Genomic DNA, 6,067 nt, shown 5'->3' on the forward strand with positions numbered 1-6,067 from the left:
TTAGGTGACAGAGTCAGACCCTGTCTCAATAATAATATTCATAATAATTTAAACAACAACAACAAAATACTCAAAATTCTCCTCACACTGTCTGGCTAACAGGGGCGCATTTTCCTGGTTCTCTGGCCAGAATATTAAACTTTTCTTTTGAAGGTTTTTGCTGCTGGTGTCAAACACAGTTTCCTGATTCAGAGTCCTTTGGGTCAAGGCCAGAAAATACAGAAAGAAAATTCACCAGGAAACTTTCCACTGCCATGCTGGCTGTTCTTCAAATGTTGACTTCCTATGCCAATCTATTTTCTATTGTTTACTTTTCAGAGGTCCTCCTTAAGTAGTTGCTTTCTGTATTTGTCCAGAGTTTTTTTTTTTCTTTTTTCTTTTTGAGATGGAGTCTTGCTCTGCAGCCCAGGCTGGAGCGCAGTGGCGCGAACTTGGCTCACTGCAACCTCTGCCTCCTGGGTTCAAGTGATTCTTCTGCTTCAGCCTCTCAAGTAGCTGGGATTACAGGTGCCCGCCACCATGCCCAGCTAATTTTTGTATTTTTAGTAGAGACAGGGTTTCGCCATGTTGGCCAGGCTGGTCTCGAACTCCTGACCTCTAGTGATCCACCTGCCTTGGCCTCCCAAAGTGCTGGGATTACAGGTTTGAGCCACTGTGCCCAGCCTGTCCAGTTTTTTGTTGTAATCAGTGGGAGAGAGGGCTATGGTAGACTTATTCTACTTTAGCCTTCATTCTCTCTCTCTCTCTCTTTTTTTGGGGGGGCGGAGGACAGGGTCTCAGCTGGAGTGCAGTGGTGTGCGATCATGGTTCACTGTAGCCTCAACCTCCTGGGCTCAAACGATCCTCCCACTTTAGCCTCCCAAGTACCTGAGAGTACAGGCTCATGTCAGCATGCTCGGCTAATTTTTTTACTTTTTTTTGAGACAAGACCTCACTATGTTGCCCAGGCTGGTCTTGAACTCCTGGGATCAAGCGATCCTCATGCTTTGGCCTCGAAAAGTGCTGGGATTACAGGCGTGAGCCACCACACCCAGCCTTTCTCTTTTATTTTAATGTCTTTTTTCCTTTTGAGATAATTTTAGTCTTACAGTAGATGTAAAAATAGTACAGGGAGTTCCTGTATACCTTCCCCTGGCTTCCCCTTCTGTCAACATCTCAAACAGTGATAGAACATTTATTAAAACTAAGAAATTAACCTTGGTACATTACTATGAACTAAAGTACAGAAGTTTTTCAGATTTCATCTGTTTTCCTACTTATGTCCTTTTTCTGTTCTGGGATCCAAATCAGGATCTTTTTCTTTCTTTCTTTTGTTTTTTTTAGACGGAGTCTCGCATTGTTGCCCAGGATGGAGTGCAGTGGCGCAATCTTGGCTCACTGCAAGCTCCACCTCCCGGGTTCATGCCATTCTCCTGCCTCAGCTGCCCAAGTAGCTGGGACTACAGGCGCCCCCCCCCACGTCCGGCTAATTTTTTTTTTTTTTTTTTTTTTTTAGTAGAGACAGGGTTTCACCATGTTAGCCAGGATGGTCTCGATCTCCTGACCTCGCAGTCTGCCCGCCTTGGCCTCCCAAAGTGCTGGGATGACAGGCGTGAGCCACCGCGCCCGGCTTAAACCAGGTTTTTCTTTTCTTGTTTTTTCTTTTCAGGCAGAGTCTCACTCTATGGCCCAGGCAGCAGTGCAGTGGCATGATCTCAGCTCATTGCAACCTCCGCCCCGCAGGCTCCAGCGATCCTCCCACCTCAGCCTTCTGAGTAGCCGGGTCTACAGGAGTGAGCCCACCACACCCTGCTAATTTCTTGTATTTTTTTGTAGAGACAGGGTTTCACCATGTTGCCCAGACTGGTCTCAAACTCCTGAGCTCAAGCAATCCTCCCGCTCAGGCTCTCAAAGTGCTGGGATTACAGGTGTGAGCCACCACACCTGGCACCAGCAGTCTTTTTCAATCTGTGACAGTTCCTTGGTCTTTCCGTCTTTTTTGTGACCTTGACACTGTTGAAGAGTCCTATTCAGCTGCTTGGTAGAATGTCTTTCAAGTTGGATTTGTCTGAGATTTTCTTGTGATCAAATTAAAGTCATGAATTATGAGGAAAATGTCACAGAAGTGGTGTCATGCCTTTCTCAGTGCATCCTTGCAGAGGCACCTGATGTTGACATGTATGACCACCGATGTTAACCCTGATCAGTTATCTAGGGCAGTATCTACTGGACTTCTCCACTGTAAAATTATTATTTTAGGCTGGGTGCGATGGCTCAGGCCTGTAATCCTAGTACTTTGGGAGGCCGAGGCGGATGGATCACGAGGTCAGGAGTTCAAGACCAGCCTGGCCAAAATGGTGAAACCCCGTCTCTACTAAAAATAAAAAATTAGCCAGGCGTGGTGGTGTGCACCTGTAATCCCAGCTACTGGGGAGGCTGAAGCAGGAGAATCGCTTGAACCCGGGAGGTGGAGGTTGTGTTGAGCCGAGATTGCGCCACTGCACTCCATCCTGGGTGATAACTCGAGACTCCATCTCAAAAAAAAATTATTATTTTACTCTGTGTAGTTATTAAATATACTTAGGGAGATACTTTGAAATTATGAAAATATCCTTTTTCTGCTTGAAGTTTACCCCTGGAATTGGGCATCCTTTGGTAGATCATTATCTTCACTGTCAGTGCTTAGTAAGTTATAGTGATGATGATGATGATGATGATGATGATGATGATGATGATGAAGAACTGGATCCGAGCAGAGCACTTGCCAGCCAGGTTCCTGGAACTAGTTTTTCCTCTTGGAGCCTCACCTTTCTCATTCATAAAATGGAACAATCATGGATCTGACCTCACTGAGTTGTGGAGGTGTGTTGAACTGAGATACTGGCAGCAAAACACCCAGCACAGGATTTGACACATAGCAGGTATTTTGGTTTGGGAATGTCATTGCTAGGAGACTGAATTGTGCAGGGTGGGAGGTGGCCGTGTGGGGCACCTGGGGGCTCTGGATGGGAATGATCCTGAAGCAATCCCTGCAATTGTCTGCAGCAACAAGAGGGAGGAGGGTTGTCTCTGGAGGTCAGGAAGGGAGCCTGAGAGAGTTTCCAAACGAGACTAGCTTTCTGGAGGAGGTGAATTCAGAAAAACGAGGCTTGGAAGACATCACTGGAAGTCATTTGTGCAAAGTCTGGAGGTTGAAACAGAAAAGAGAGGTCATGGCAGGTAGGCACTAACTGAGCCCTCACGCAACAATAGGTTTTGGTGACCAAAGCCACTCTCAGTACCCCCTTCCAGGGCTGGGGACGAGGCTGCCAGAGGATGGCAGGTGCCTGAGTGTCCCTCTTCCCAATGCCAAGGCATATGCAAGATTATCCCAGAAACTCTACCCAGCTGGATGAACGGAGTTGAACCCGAGTGTGGTGGGCATACATCTATTCATCCACTCTCTCATTTATTCAGCAAACATTTATTAAGCACCAACTATGTGCCAAGCTCTGGGCTGGACAGTGAGCACATGGCAGAGAACAAAGCAGTTCACGGAGCACCCATTCCAGAGACAGAAAACATGGTAAGCAATCAAATAAACATGATGGTTCTGGCTACAACAAATTACCATAACAAATGCTCGATAACAAATTACTCCAAAACTTAGTGGCTTAAAACAACAACCATTTTACTATATCTCACAGATTCTGTGGGTCAGGGATTAAGGTGGAGCATAGTTGAATAATTCCCCTGTTCCCTGTTTTTGTTTTTATTTGTTTGTTTGTTTGTTTGTATTGTTAGTAGAGACGGGGTTTCACCGTGTTAGCCAGGATGGTCTTGATCTCCTGACCTCGTGATCCGCCTGCCTCAGCCTCCCAAAGTGCTGGGATTACAGGCGTGAGCCACTGCGCCCAGCCTATTTTTGTTTTTTTTTTGAGTCAGAGTCTCACTCTGTAGCCCAAGATGGAGTGCAGTGGCATGATCTCGGTTCACTGCAACCTCCACCTTCCCAGGTCCAAGCAATTCTCCTACCTCAGCCTCCCAATTAGCTGGGATTACAGGCATGCACCACCATGCCTGGCTAACTTTTTTTTTTTTTTTTTTTTTGAGACAGAGTTTTGCTCTTGTCACCCAGGCTGGAGTGCAGTGGCACGATCTTGGCTCACTGCAACCTCCCCCTCCCGGGTTCAAGCGATTCTCCTGCCTCAGCCTCCTGAGTAGCTGGGATTACAGATGTCTGCCACCATTCCCGGCTAAGTTTTTTGTATTTTTACAGGTGTGAGCCACGCGCCCAGCCGGCTAAGTTTTTTTGTATTTTTAGTACAGATGGGGTTTCACCATGTTGGCCAGGCTGGTCTCCAACTCCTGACCTCAGGTGATCCGCCAACCTCAGCCTCCCAAAGTGCTGCTATTGCCAGCACACCCGGCCCCTATCTCCTTTTAACCTGTTTTTTGTTGTTGTTTCCTTCTTTATCACCAGTCACATCTGTAATTGTCCTCCGGGCAAGGAACTGAACCTCTCTGAACATACTGCACTTAGAATAGCTTATTATCCTCATGACGCTTTTGTTTGTTTGTTTGTTTGTTTGTTTTTATAATTAGAGACAGGGTCTCATTATGTTACCCACTCCTAGGCTCAAGTGATCCTCTCCCCTCAGCCTCCAAAGTAGCTGGGACTACAGCTCTCTTCCACAGGAGGCCTACACGCCACCACTTGTGCTGCCGCCATGTCTCTAGTGATCCCTGAAAAGTTCCAGCATATTTTGCGAGTACTCAACACCAACATTGATGGGCGGCGGAAAATAGCCTTTGCCATCACTGCCATTAAGGGTGTGGGCCGAAGATATGCTCATGTGGTCTTGAGGAAAGCAGACATTGACCTCACCAAGAGGGCGGGAGAACTCACTGAGGATGAGGTGGAACGTGTGATCACCATTATGCAGAATCCACGCCAGTACAAGATCCCAGACTGGTTCTTGAACAGACAGAAGGATGTAAAGGATGGAAAATATAGCCAGGTCCTAGCCAATGGTCTGGACAACAAGCTCCGTGAAGACCTGGAGCGACTGAAGAAGATTCGGGCCCATAGAGGGCTGCATCACTTCTGGGGCCTTCGTGTCCGAGGCCAGCACACCAAGACCACTGGCTGCCGTGGCCACACTGTGGGTGTGTCCAAGAAGAAATAAGTCTGTAGGCCTTGTCTGTTAATAATAGTTTATATACCTATGAAAAAAAAAAAAAAAAACAAAGTAGCTGGGACCACAGATGCACACTGGCACCCCTGGCTCAGTTTATTTTCTTTTCTTTTTTTTTTTTTTTTTTTTTGAGACAAAGTTTCGCTCTTGTTGCCCAGGCTGGAGTGCAATGGTGCCATCTTGGCTCACCAAAACCTCCTCCTCCCGGGTTCAAGCAATTCTCCTGCCTCAGCCTCCAGAGTAGCTGGGATTACAGGTAGCTGGTACAGGCATGTGCCACCATGTCTGGCTAATTTTTTTGTATTTTTTTTAGTAGAGACGAGGCTTCTCCTTGGTGGTCAGGCTGGTCTCAAAACTCCCGACCTCAGGTGATCTGCCTGCCTCGGCTTCCCAAAGTGCTGGGATTACAGATGTGAGCCACTGCACCTGGTCATTTTATTTCTTAATGGCCTCAAATGTTTGACATTCTTCCTGTCAAAAGGGGGGTGTATGTCTCCTCCCCATGAACCTGAGAGGGCTTCTGTGACTGCTTGAACCAATAGATTACAGCAAAATGATGCTGTAATCCCAGCACTTTGGGAGGCCGAACCAGGTGGATCAATTGAGCCCAGGAGTTTGAGACCAGCCTGGGCAACATGGTGAAACAAAAAATACAAAAATTAGCTGGGCATGGTGGCGTGCACCTGTAGTCCCAGCTACTTGGGAGGCTGAGGTGGGAGGATCCCTTGAGCACTCTGAGAGGCCCTACTTGGAAGGATTGCTTGAGCCCAGGAATTTGAGACCAGCCCGGACAACAAAGTGTGACCCCGTCTCTACAAAAATGAAAAAAAAAAAAAAAATTAGCCAGGCGTGATGGCACACACCTGTGATCCCAGCAACATGGGAGGCTGAGGCGAGAGGATCACTTCAGT

The 6,067-nt window shown here is 47.2% G+C and overlaps 1 pseudogene across 1 annotated transcript; it reads left to right on the forward strand.

Moving 5' to 3' along the window:
- Positions 1-4,647: 4,647 nt before the first annotated feature.
- Positions 4,648-5,187, forward strand: LOC115838016 (annotated as a pseudogene). The gene has a single exon (XR_004033088.1). The product of XR_004033088.1 is annotated as a 40S ribosomal protein S18 pseudogene (transcript).
- Positions 5,188-6,067: the final 880 nt, after the last annotated feature.

The sequence above is a fragment of the Nomascus leucogenys genome, chromosome 13, assembly GCF_006542625.1.
Source record: "Nomascus leucogenys isolate Asia chromosome 13, Asia_NLE_v1, whole genome shotgun sequence".
NCBI classification, from domain to species: domain Eukaryota; kingdom Metazoa; phylum Chordata; class Mammalia; order Primates; family Hylobatidae; genus Nomascus; species Nomascus leucogenys.